Genomic DNA, 12,883 nt, shown 5'->3' on the forward strand with positions numbered 1-12,883 from the left:
AGAGTCAAAGGGTATAAACATCCAGTTATAAAATTCATGAGCCTGGGAGACGTCATGTACAGCATGCTGACTATAGATAGTAACACTATACTTCATACTTGAAAGTTGCTGAGAAAATACATCTTAAAAGTTTTCCTCATGAGAAAAAATATCTGTAAATATGATGGTGATGAAGAGTAACTAGACTTTTTGCAGTGACCATTTCTTAGTGTACAAAAATAGCAAATCATTATGTTGACATCATGTATGGATGTGAGAGTTGGACTGTGAAGAAAGCTGAGCACCAAAGAATTGATGCTTTTCAACTGTGTTGTTGGAGAAGACTCTTGAGAGTCCCTTGGACTGCAAGAAGATCCAACCAGTCCATTCTGAAGGAGATCAGCCCTGGGATTTCTTTGGAAGGAATGATGCTAAAGCTGAAACTCCAGTACTTTGGCCACCTCATGTGAAGAGTTGACTCATTGGAAAAGACTCTGATGCTGGGAGGGATTGGGGGCAGGAGGAGAAGGGGACGACAGAGGATGAGATGGCTGGATGGCATCACTGACTCCATGGACGTGAGTCTGAGTGAACTCCAGGAGTTGGTGATGGACAGGGAGGCCTGGCGTGCTGTGATTCATGGGGTCGCAAAAAGTCAGACACGACTGAGCAACTGAACTGAACTGAACTGATGTTGACACTTGAAACTGATGTCATGTTATGTGTCAATTATAAATCAAGAAAAAACAGAAAACAAATAAAAAGAGAGTTAGGAAAGAAAGCTAAATGAACAGGCCAAGGTGATAATTGCATTTACTTGATACCCTGGGCTTAGAGAAGGCTGACCCAGTGAGGTGAACACTTTCCAAAGGGCTGTCAGTGTGGAGTAAGCCAGTCCAGCCTTAGATCATAGAGAAAGGATCATAAAGAGACCTTAGGGGTCACCTTGGAATCTAACCTTTTGGCTTCACATGTGAGGAACCGAGGCTGGGGGAGATTCTATCTTTACAACACACATGCAGGATTGAATTGCCCACAGGATATATTCATAAACATCTCCGCCTGGCCAATCGATGTGTCCATTAAGTCTCAGCCTAATCTTCAAAGCTTCTTCTAATTTCCCCTCAACCTGACTTTCTAACATTCCTGAGCCATATTGAACTAATCATGGTTCTTAATCATAAAAAGCACATTACTTTCCTTTCATATTTATTCATACTTTTCTTTTTCTAATGTTATTTCTTTTCTTCTATGTCTTCCCAGCCCTGGTTAATTCATTTCCTACTTCCCATACACATTTCTGGGAATCTTTTTGCATTGCATGTTAGTCTATCAATATTATTTAAGATTTTTGTTAATAAGTTTTATCTAAATCTACTTTCCATACACTGACTGTGATTTTTATAACGTGCTTTCTGTTAGGCTGGGTCTTAGGCATATAGAGAGGAACACAAAATACTGTCTTCCAGGAATTCAATGTGTAGAAAATGGATATAATTGAAAGGACCTAAACACAATGGCGTGTGGGGTGTAAAGGCTGGTGTGCACCAGGGAGGTACAGAGAAGAGGTGTCCAACCAAGGCTCAGGACTCCCAGGCAGGCCTTCTGGAGCAGGCCGGGCCTGAGTAGAGTTCTACAAGCCACCAGAAATTCTCTAGATCAGACAGTTTGAGTTATATTATCAACAAACAGAAAGAAGAACCCTTAAATTAATATATTTCAAAATTCATTAACATTCCAAGAATTTATTAGAATACTAGAACACTTCCATGTGATTTAATGGTAAAGAAAGCTCTGTTTCTTCTAGCACATGACTGCAGTTCTTTATTGCCAAAACAAGAAAGAGAGCTTTAAGCAAGCCCATGTTCCCCAGTTAACAACTGAGCAAAGTAACTTGAAAGAAAAAAAAAATGTGTATTGCCAAATGTAAGCAAGATGTTCTAAGTGTTCTGTGAATAACCTTCATTGCATTCCATGCACATGGATCAGCAAGTCACCTTCTCAGGGAAAATCAATATAGTATTAGAAAAATATTAATATTATTACCATTCTTATGGGCTTCCCTGGTGGCTCAGACAGTAAAAAATTGGCCTGTAATACAGTAGCCCCCAGGTTCCATCCCTGGGTCAGAAAAAGCCCCTGGAGAAGGCAATGGCAACCCACTCCAGTATTCTTGCCTGGAGAATCTCATGGACAGAGGAATCTGATGGGTTACAGTCCATGGGGTTGCAAAAGAGTCAGACACAACTGAGCAACTCACACACACACACACACACACACACACACACACACTATTGTGTGGTCTTCCCAGGTGGTTCAATGCAGGAGACTACCTGTCAATGCTGAAGACTCAAAAAATGCAGGTCTGATCCCTGGGTTAGGAAGATTCCCCAGAGAAGGAAACGGCAACCCACTCCAGTATTCTTGCCTAGAGAATCCCATGCACAGAGGAACCTGGTGGGCTACAGTCCATGGGGTTGCAAAAGAGTCAGACAAGACTGAGTGACTAACACTTTATAGACTACCTATACCAATTTCTTTTCTTTGACAAGCCTGTGAGGTCAAGGAAAGAGAAGTGATTTTTCATATATCACCAAGAACCATAAACCCAGAGTCAGAAACAGCCAATTGTCCTAGCATCCACCATGTTACTTTATTCCTCTTCCTGGAACCACACTTTGAAGGTGAAATTCAAGAGCATTATTGAGTCAGTTCACTTCAGTCACTCAATTGTGTCTGATTCTTTGCAACCCCATGAATTGCAGCACGCCAGGCCCCCCTGTCCATCACCAACTCCCGGAGTTCACCCAAACTCTTGTCCATCTAGTCGGTGATGCCATCCAGCCATCTCATCCTCTGTCATCCCCTTCTCCTCCTGCCCCCAATCCCTCCCAGCATCAGAGTCTTTTCCAATGAGTCAACTCTTCGCATGAGGTGGCCATAGTATTGGAGTTTCAGCTTTAGCATCATTCCTTCCAAAGAACACCCAGGACTGATCTCCTTTAGAAAGGACTGGTTGGATCTCCTTGCAGTGCAAGGGACTCTCAAGAGTCTTCTCCAACACCACAGTTCAAAAGCATCAATTCTTCGGGGCTCAGCTTTCTTCACAGTCCAAGTTTCACATCCATACACGACCACTGGAAAAACCATTACCTAATGGTAAAAGCACTACTGGACTTCCCTGGTGGCTCAGCGGTAAAGAATCCACCTGAAATGCAGAAGACACAGGAGACTTAGGTTCGATCCCTGGGTCAGGAAGATCCACTGGAAGAGGACATGGCAACCCTCTCTAGTATTCTTGCCTGGAGAATCCCATGGACAGAGGAGCGTGGTGGGCTTCAGTCCATAGAGTTGCAAAGAGTTGGGAAGCGACTGAGCACAGCACAAAAAAACACTCTTAAGGCCAATTAATGATAAATGTGCCAGTATCTTATGGAAAAACAGAAGCAGCATGTGTTGGCTTTAGTGATCAGGGCAAGAAATAACAGATAAAAGTCTACTATGACCTTTCCATTCATTTAAGGTGAGGAAAGGATATTGTGAAAATTGTGATAAAACATAAATATATGGACAGTGGGAGTGAACTCACTCTGCATAGTTTTGCCGAGCAACCAGAGTGAAAAAATGACGAGTCTGCTCTATTGATTACATGCACATGGGAAGCATGAGCCAGCTGTTTGCTGTGTGTGGGAGCAAGGGAGAGATTCAGCAAGGATCTGAAGTCTAATGGAAGCGCTCGTGCTGTCTGGATGGCTAATTTGCTGGTATGTTTCAAACATGGCAGGCATGGATTTTCCGAAATGAAGTAGAAAAACCATAATAATTCAGCTGGTAGCATTTTTATAAGGCTTTGGAAGGCACTCTCAGGAAATGCTGTTTCTTTTCCTCTAAAATCCCTGAAGGGTTATCTTTTCATCAATAGGATACTCATACTTCATTTTTTTCAAAGGTCTCTGATGCCTATGGAAGGATTAAAATAACCTAAGTCCAGAAAAATATGCCTTAAAAACCATGGTGACAGTTTTGGGCAGATAATTGACAATATCCTACATTTGGTTTCCCTCTGATGGTAATCAGTTAACAGTGTCTAACTTGGTTCAACTTTTGAGGAGGTCGTCAAGATAATGTAGCTCTATTGTCTCTTAATTATTTTAATCATTAAAACATTGTGCTGATACATTCCCATTCTGTGGGAGTTGAAGCTTGTAAACACAGAGAGGGAAGCCAATTTGAAGCTGACAGAGGAAGAGCAGTAAAATTGTTATTTAATTGAACAAACCCTGATGGAGCCCCCACCATGTGCCAGGCTCTGTGCTTGCAGCTGGGAGTTGGAAAGAGAAATTAACCACAGTTAATGCCCTCCAGAGGCTTAGAGACACATATAACTAACTATAAACCATTTGACAAGTGATCCAGTAGTGCTATAAACAAAGCATTTTGAGGATGCAGAGAAGGGAGCCATCCATTCTGCCTGGTATGGTTGGCAAAGCATGTCAGTTAATGTGTTATCCATGGAAAACAGCCAAAAACACAACCCAAATTGCCTTAAAAAAATAAGAGAGTATCTATGGAGTAGTGATGCTAATACTTGTTCCAGGGAGGATTGGGTTGAGGAGATCAGTTGGCTTTACTAGACTCTTATTTTTCTCTGTTGGGTCCATTCAGCAGGTGGGAGGGGGCTACATTTTCAAATCACGTATCAGGGCATGATGTCTGCATCAACTCCAGTACTACATTTTTCCAGGTTCAAGGACACCAGGCATAATGTTAACTTGCATGTTTTCAGGAGATCCAGCATAAGTCTTTTGTATCTTATTGGTCAAAGCTCTTGTTTTTGCAGTAGTCATCTATGGATGTGTGAGTTGGACCATAAAGAAGGCTGAGCGCTAAAGAATTTATGCTTTTGAACTGTGGTGCTAGAGAAGACTCTTGAGAGTCCCTTGGACTCCAATGAGATCAGATCAGTCAATCCTAAAGGAAATCAACCCCGAATATTCATTGGAAGGACTGATGTTGAAGCTGAAGCTCCAATACTTTGGCCACTTGTTGCGAAGAGCCGACTCATTGGATAAGACCCTGATTCCGGGAAGGATTGAAGACAAAAGGAAAAGGGGGCAGCAGAGGATGAGATGGTTGGAAAGCATCACCGACTCAATGGACATGAGTTTGTGTAAACTCCGTTAGATGGTAAAGGACAGGGAAGCCTGGCGTGCTGCAGTCCATGGGTCACAAAGACTCGGGCATGACTTAGTGACTGAACAACAACAAATTAAGGTGAATGTGAATGTTTTATTTTGATTGGGCCAATCAGCGTTCACCCATCACAGTGCTTGGAGGTGAACTCAGATCCATCCAATCCTCATAGGTTAAGAGCCTTGAAAAAAGAACCTCTCTCAAAAAAAAAAAAAAAAAAAAGACTATTGTTTTAGCAGAAGAAATTTGAATGGACATTGGGTGGCAAGAATAAGTGATATGTGAGCTGGATGTAGAAGCTTGAAGATAGGAAATGAAGCTAAGCGTGTACAGCCGTCTGCCAGGCAGGCAGCACTCAGAAAGGAATGCAGACACCAAGGTGTGAAGACAAGGGTTTTCAGGAAGCAGCAAATGTTTGGCAAATGAGCGGTGAGTCATCAAAAAGGACCTAAATACCAACCACATGATTAATGGCTGTTCACTGTCTATCTTACTTATTTCTAAGGGTTTATTTTTAAAGTATGTATGCTGTCTCTTAAGAGAAAGGTATACACGACTTGGTGATTTAGATCTGAGAGAGACACCCTAGGAAACATATGCCCAGGAGACCTGGAGAGGAAGATAGGAAAAGGGAAAAATTGGTGGGAAGCCCTCTGTCTGTTTATATATAAGAATCCCAAAGCATCCTAAAAGGCATGCTACCTTCATCTTCTTTCTCTCTGTCCATTCATCACAAGATAAGAGAACTGACAAATTAGAAAGGGTGAAATCCAAATCACTGAGAATTATTGTATCCAGAATGGAAAATTGTTTCTTGCCCATATAAACTCTATTCTACTTCCAGACTTCATGGCATGGAAATCATTGAAAAATCATGCTTGTGTTGCCCTCTCTTTGGTCAAGACCCAAAGAATAAATTACCTGGACTCAATTTATATGGCTGTGGCCAATTAGACTAGATCTTAAAATTATAAATTGAGTCTAGGAAATTTATTCTTTGGGTCTCTTAAAAGTTGTTCTTCTAAAAGCAGAGGGAACAGAGTCATATTACACCCCCCACCCAGACTTGCATACACTTAAACAAACCCCTTGGAGTCTGAGATGGCTTTGACATTTAGAATTTGGCCTTCATAGTGATTCTAAATACAGTCAAAAGCACCTTACTCTCTTTCAGTAAATGAACTTTCAATTTACCAATACAAAAACCACATTATTGGACTGTGCTAAACCTGACTCAACTTTGAATCTATTGTATAATTAATATTGAATATGCATTGATTTTGCTCTTTTGACTAATGGAGTAATTTTAAAAGAAAAGCTTGTTTCAATAATTAAGCAGATTAAAATAGACAACATATATTTCTTGTTTAATCAGTCTGATAATTGAGTTCCACTAGTTTAAATTCACATCTACTCCCTGTGTAATCAAAGTTAAATGCTATGTTTGTCCTAAAACTACAACAATGTACGGAAAGGACATTTAACCCAGAGAATCGCATTTCAAAAATCACCATGGGTAAAGACGTATTATTCTTATGCAGGGTTCAGCAGGAAACAGGCTTTCTCTGAAAGCATTGTATGTCCTGAGGTTGTTCCTGAAGCTACACTAAGAACAACATCCCTGGGATTACATAAGTGTATCCTGGTGGCTCAGATGGTAAAGAATCTGCTTGCAATGTGGGAGACCTGTGTTCCATCCCTGGGTTGGGAAGATTCCCTGGAGAAGGGAATGGAAACCCACTCCAGTATTCTTGCCTGGAAAATTCCATGCACAGAGGAGCCTGGCAGGCTGCAGTTCATGGGGTCGCACAGAGTTGGACACGACTGAGCAAATAACATTTCCACTTTTCACTATAGTACTGTGGCCTCAACATGTAAGTAAAGTGACCACAGCAATATAAACAATGGCCCAAGCACAAGAGTGTGTTAACAACTGTACAACTCAGCTCACAGTAGTGATGTAGGTCAAAACAACAGCATGGCTAAGACAGAAACCTAATTTACACAATTTTCACTCTTAGAAGCCTAAAAAGGGGTGAATTCCCTGGCAGTCCAGCGGTTAAGACTTTGTCTTCCAATGCAGAGGGTACAGATCTGATACCTGGTTGGGGAGCTAAGATCAGATATGCTACAAAACCAAAACATAAAAAAAGAAGCAATATTGTAATAAATTCAATAAAGAATTTATAAACTGTTCACATCAAAATAAATAAATAAATTTTAAAATCATGTAAAAGGGATTTAAAACTCATAGACTGAGGGGATGGGAGAGATCCCATGGGTTTTCAGAGGCAATATTCTTTCATCCATAGAGAAAGGTATGACCAAGAATATCCAAGGTAATATTGGAGAAGAAGAAAGTTGGAAAACTGACATTATCTGACTTCAAGACTTACTATAAAGCGATAGTAATCAAGAGAGCCTGGTATTGGTGAAAGGATACAAAAAAAAAAATAGATCAATGAGATGAATAGAGAGTCCAAAAATAGACTTACACTAATACAGTCAACTATCTTTGATGCACGGACAAAGGCAACGTAAAGGAGCAAAGACAGTTTTTTCAACACAGTGCTGGAGCATCTAGGTGCTCAAATGCAAAAGAAAAAAAAGAATATAGACACAGACCTTACACTCTTCACAAATATCATGTCAAACTAGATCTCAGACCCAAATATAAAACACAAAACTATAAAATCATAGAAGATAGCACAGGAGAAAACCTAGATGGCATTAGTTAATTATTTTTTTAGATGCAACACCAAAGGCACCATCCCTGAAATAAATAATTGATAAGCTGGACTTCATTAAAATTCAAAGCTTCTGTTCTGCAAAACACAATATCAAGAGAATTACAAGACAAGCCACCAATTGGGAGCAGATATTTGCAAAAGGCACATCCACTAAAAGACTGTTATCTAAAGCGCACAAAGTGCTCTTAAAACTCAACCATCAGAAAAGGAACAAACCAACCTGAAAAATGGGCCAAAGACCTCAGCAGATAAATCACCAGAGAAGATGTACAGATTGCAAACAAGCATAGGAAAAGAAGGCAACATCATCTCTCACCAGGAAATGCAAATTAAAACAATAATTACATTCCCCCAGGGACGGGGGAACCTGGTGGGGTGCCGTCTGTGGGGTCGCACAGAGTCGGACACGACTGAAGTGACTTAGCAGCAGCAGCAGCACAACCCTTTGGTGCTACTGGTAAAGAACCCTCCTGCTAACACAGGAGACGCAGGAGCCACAGGTTCAATCCCTGGGCCAGCAAGATCCCCTGGAGTAGAGACAGCAACTCACTCCAGTATTCTGGACTGGAAAATTCCATGGACTGAGGAGCCTGGCAGGCCATGGGTTTGCAAAGAGTTGGATACAACTGAGCACATATAGTGCAAGGAGCTACTATATAGCACAGGGAGCTCTACTCAGCGCTCTGTAATGACCTATGCAGGAAAAGAATCTTAAAAAAAGTGGATATATGTATACGTCTAACTGATTCACTTTTCTGTATACCTAAAACTAACACAGCATTGCAAATCAACTTTATTCCAATAAAAATTAATGTAAAAAACCCAAATAATTGCTATTGTCTTGAGCCACTGAATTTGGGGAGATAATAGAAGCAGGGAATCAAAAGATGAGGACCAGATTTCAAATCAGCCAGCAATTCATCTTGGGACCTTGGAGAATTATTTACTTACTTTAACTTTCAGCTGAATTCTTCATTAAGCCACAGACTCCTTTAAAAGGGATTCTCTGGTGGCTTAGTTGGTAAAGAACCTGCCTGCAATGAAGAGACTGCAGTGTATGAGACATAGGTTCAATCCCTGGATCAGGAAGATCCCACGGAGAAGGAAATGGCAACCCATTCCAGCATTCTTGCCTGTGAAATCCCATGGACAGAACAACTACAGTACAGTACATGGGGCTGAAAGTGTCGGACACAACTTAGTGACTAAAACCACCACCACAGACTCCTTTGGTTCTCAGATCACCAAATATCACCACTTTCAAATATCTTCCTTAAAAATACAAGCCTGCCTTGCAGAGAGGCTCCTGCCTAAAATATTTTGCTCTTCTCCGTAGGTATATATGAACTAAGGCATAAATAAATACGGGAACAGATTTTTTATCCAGGAAACTCAGAGCTTTACATAGTAATAAACATTTTGCTTCCTGCTTAAAATGCTTCCTGGAGAACTCACAGAGATGGTGTGTGAGTGCATTCGACTTAATTGTTCTCAAACTCATCTGTTGTGCATGAGAGACAGATCGGCATCCGGAGCTGCCTTCCTGAGGGAGCCTCCACTTTCCTGAAGCTACATACGTGAGAAGTCTGCCTGGTACACTGCAATCTCCCAGCCATCTGGAGAGACCTGAAGCCTTTTCTCCAGGCTGGTTCTCACCCCACAGTCACTGAGCTTGTCCTAAAGGACACAGTTCCACTGGAGAAACAGGGAAGCAATGGTAGCAACTTATTGGGAAGAAGTATGGTTTTTCCAGTAGTCATGTATGGATGTGAGAGTTGGACGGTGAAGAAAGCTGAGCACCGAAGAATTGATGCTTTTGAACTGTAGTGTTGGAGAAGGCTCTTGAGAGTCCCTTGGAGTGAAAGAAGATCCAAACTAGTCCATCCTAAAGGAGATCAGTCCTGGGTGTTCATTGGAGGGACTGATGTTGAAGCTGAAAATCCAATACTTTGGCCACCTCATGCAGAGAGCTGACTCATTGGAAAAGACCCTGCTGCTGGGAAGGATTGGGGGTAGGAGGAGAAGGGGATGACAGAGGATGAGATGGCTGGATGGCATCACCGACTCGATGGACAAGAGTTTGGGTAGACTCCGGGAGTTGGTGATGGACAGGGAGGCCTGGCGTGCTGCGATTCATGGGGTCACAAACAGTCAGACACAACTGAGTGACTGAACTGAACTGAACTGAATGAGATATTTGGGTGAGGGATTGGGTTCCCTGGTGACTCAGTTGGTAAAGAGTCCACCTGCAATGCAGGAGACCCAGTTTCAATCTCTAGTGGGGAAGATCCCCTGGAGAAGGAAATAGCAACCCACTCCAGGACTCTTGCAGGCTATAGTCCATGGGGTCACAATGAGTCAGATATGACTTAGCAACTAAACCACCACCATTTCCTCTCTTAGTCTCCTGATATATTAGTGAAAGGAGGATACCAAGTCTACCTTTATGATCATATTCAAGGAGAGACATAAAATTAAAGGATTAGAAGTCCTTCAACTTTGCCCCCCTAAATCACCAATTTTATGAGTTTACTATGCAATCAAGCCATTCTCAGATTTCCTCACAGAGATTGTTTGTCTGGCCATTGACCTTGAAAGATGTTGCTGTGAGGGGCTATTTGGGAATCTGCACTATTTGAGCTATAGCCCTAAATGCTTGGGTGCCTTCCCCTAGAAGAATGATGCAGTAACAGTCGTGTAAGATTTAGCCTTGGAAGAATGGTGGCATTGGAATTATCTTAAATGCTGGTGATCCAGAGATTTTATTCCGAAAAAAATGCTGCTGCTTTTTCTGCAAAGATAATGCTGATCGTTGCATTATTCCAGTATCACTGCATGATCAAGAGCTTTTCTCATATGGGAGAAGGAAGAAATGGCAGCATCAGGTAATGGTTGCTCTTTTAGCCTAACTAGAGGGACCAACAGCCTCTCTGACCACTTAGACACACCCTTTGCTGGACTGGTGTTAAAGGAAAATGGGCTGATATGTACAAGGCCCGTTGAGCGAACAGCCTTCCCAAAGGGAAGGCAGATGGAGCTCCTGTCAGGGGGCATCTCCTCCCTTTTTCAACCACTGAGTGGCCCCCGTGCCATACTCCCCTTTTTGATCACACTGCACAACACCCCATGCAAGATAAACTTGCTGAAAAAGCACTAATATCATCGTTCTCCTGTTCCAGTTGTATCCCTTCTTTCCTTATTGCCTTCAGAACACAGAGCTCCTGTGCTGATGGCCTCCTGGACCATCCCCTGATGCAGTGATATTTCCCCAAAGCCCACCTCGCCCACGCTTCCCTCCTCCTATCAGTGATATATAGGTTTTCCACATATTTCTATGCACCCCATCTCCTTTACCTGACTTTTACTCTTTCACCACCTGGACTGTCTTTCTCTCTATCTACTTGTCCAGAACTTTTAAGACGACCTCAGTTGTCACTTTCTTCATGGTACCTCCTCTGACAGAAATTAAACATATCATCGTATGTTGAGTACACTTAAAATTTTTTAAAAAAATTAAAAATAAATACATTTCATATAATCTTCACAAGGGCTTCCCTGGTTGCTCAGTGGCAAAGAACCAGCCTGCTGATGCAAGAGACGTGGATTTTATCCCTGGATCAGGAAGATCCCCAGGAGTAGGAAACGGCAACCCACGCCAGTATTCTTGCCTGTAAAATCCCATGGACAGAGGACCTGAAAGGCTACAGTTCATGGGGTTGCAAAAAGTTGGATATGACTTAGTGACTAAATAACAACAACAACAATGTTCACAAAGCCTTTTGAGGAAAAATAGCTGGATGTGGGATCACTAGGTCCTATGGTTCTGTTCTGTTGTTGTTTGATTGTGTTCAACTCTTTGGGACTCCATGGACTGTGGCCCACCAGGCTCCTCTGTCCATGGGATTTCCCAGGTAGGAATACTGGAGTGGGTTGCCATTTCTTTCTCCAGAGGATTTATGGTATTATGGGTTAAATCGTGGCCTCTAAAAAGAAGTTGATGTTTTAACTTCCAGTACGAGTGAGTGGATGGGACCAATTTGAAAGTAAGGTTTTTGTAGATGATCAAATTAACATCAGGTCTTTAGGGTGAGCTCTAATCTAATATGGCTGGGTTGCTATAAAAAGGGGGACTTTGGGCACCGGGAGAACACCAGGTGAAGAAGCAGGCAGATGTGGGAGTGATGTATCTCTGAGCCAAGGAATACAGGAGATTGTCAGCCAAACACCGCAAGTCTGCAAACTGGCCTGGAACCATTCTTCGCTCATGGCCAACACCATGATTTCAGGCTTGTAGCCTCCAGAAGAGTGAGCTAATCCATTTCTGCCGTTTCAGTATAACCAGTGTAACTTTCTTCAAAGAAAACGTCCCAGATTCATAGAAACTGGGCACAGAAGACTAAGTTGAGAACAATATAAATACATGCAACTTTTAAGACCATACAAAACAAAACTTTGGCAGTAAAATCCTCAAAGTGACTGCAAGTCCATGTATCCAAGAGGATCTGGAGGGAACTTGGTTAAATCCATAGGTTGGAGTGACCTGCAAATAAATGTTTCCCACATCACATAAAAATAACTCAGTCTATTAAGTTGCCTTAAAAAGTGACCCTGAAATCATTCTTACTCTTTAACCATAGAAGGATGATCTCAAGCTCACTTCTTTAAGCAATTTACAAATTCAAACTTAGGGGAGTCTGGTTGATCGAGCTTGTTTTCCACAACAAAATCTCTACTAACATTTGTGAAGGTTGGAGATGGTAGCTGGGCTGCTTGTGGTCAAGCCAGGGGATGTGCAGTGTGCACCTTCCAGGGAGTGTTTATTTTACAGGCGAGTATGTACCTTTGTGGAGGAACTTCACCAATGTTTTGAAGTGTGTCATATCCACAGAGTAAACATTGCCTGATTTACTGACACTCTTTTTGTAGAGTGTCCCACACTATTACTTACCTACAAAAAAACT

This window comes from Bubalus kerabau, chromosome 11 (genome assembly GCF_029407905.1).
Source record: "Bubalus kerabau isolate K-KA32 ecotype Philippines breed swamp buffalo chromosome 11, PCC_UOA_SB_1v2, whole genome shotgun sequence".
NCBI lineage: Eukaryota > Metazoa > Chordata > Mammalia > Artiodactyla > Bovidae > Bubalus > Bubalus kerabau.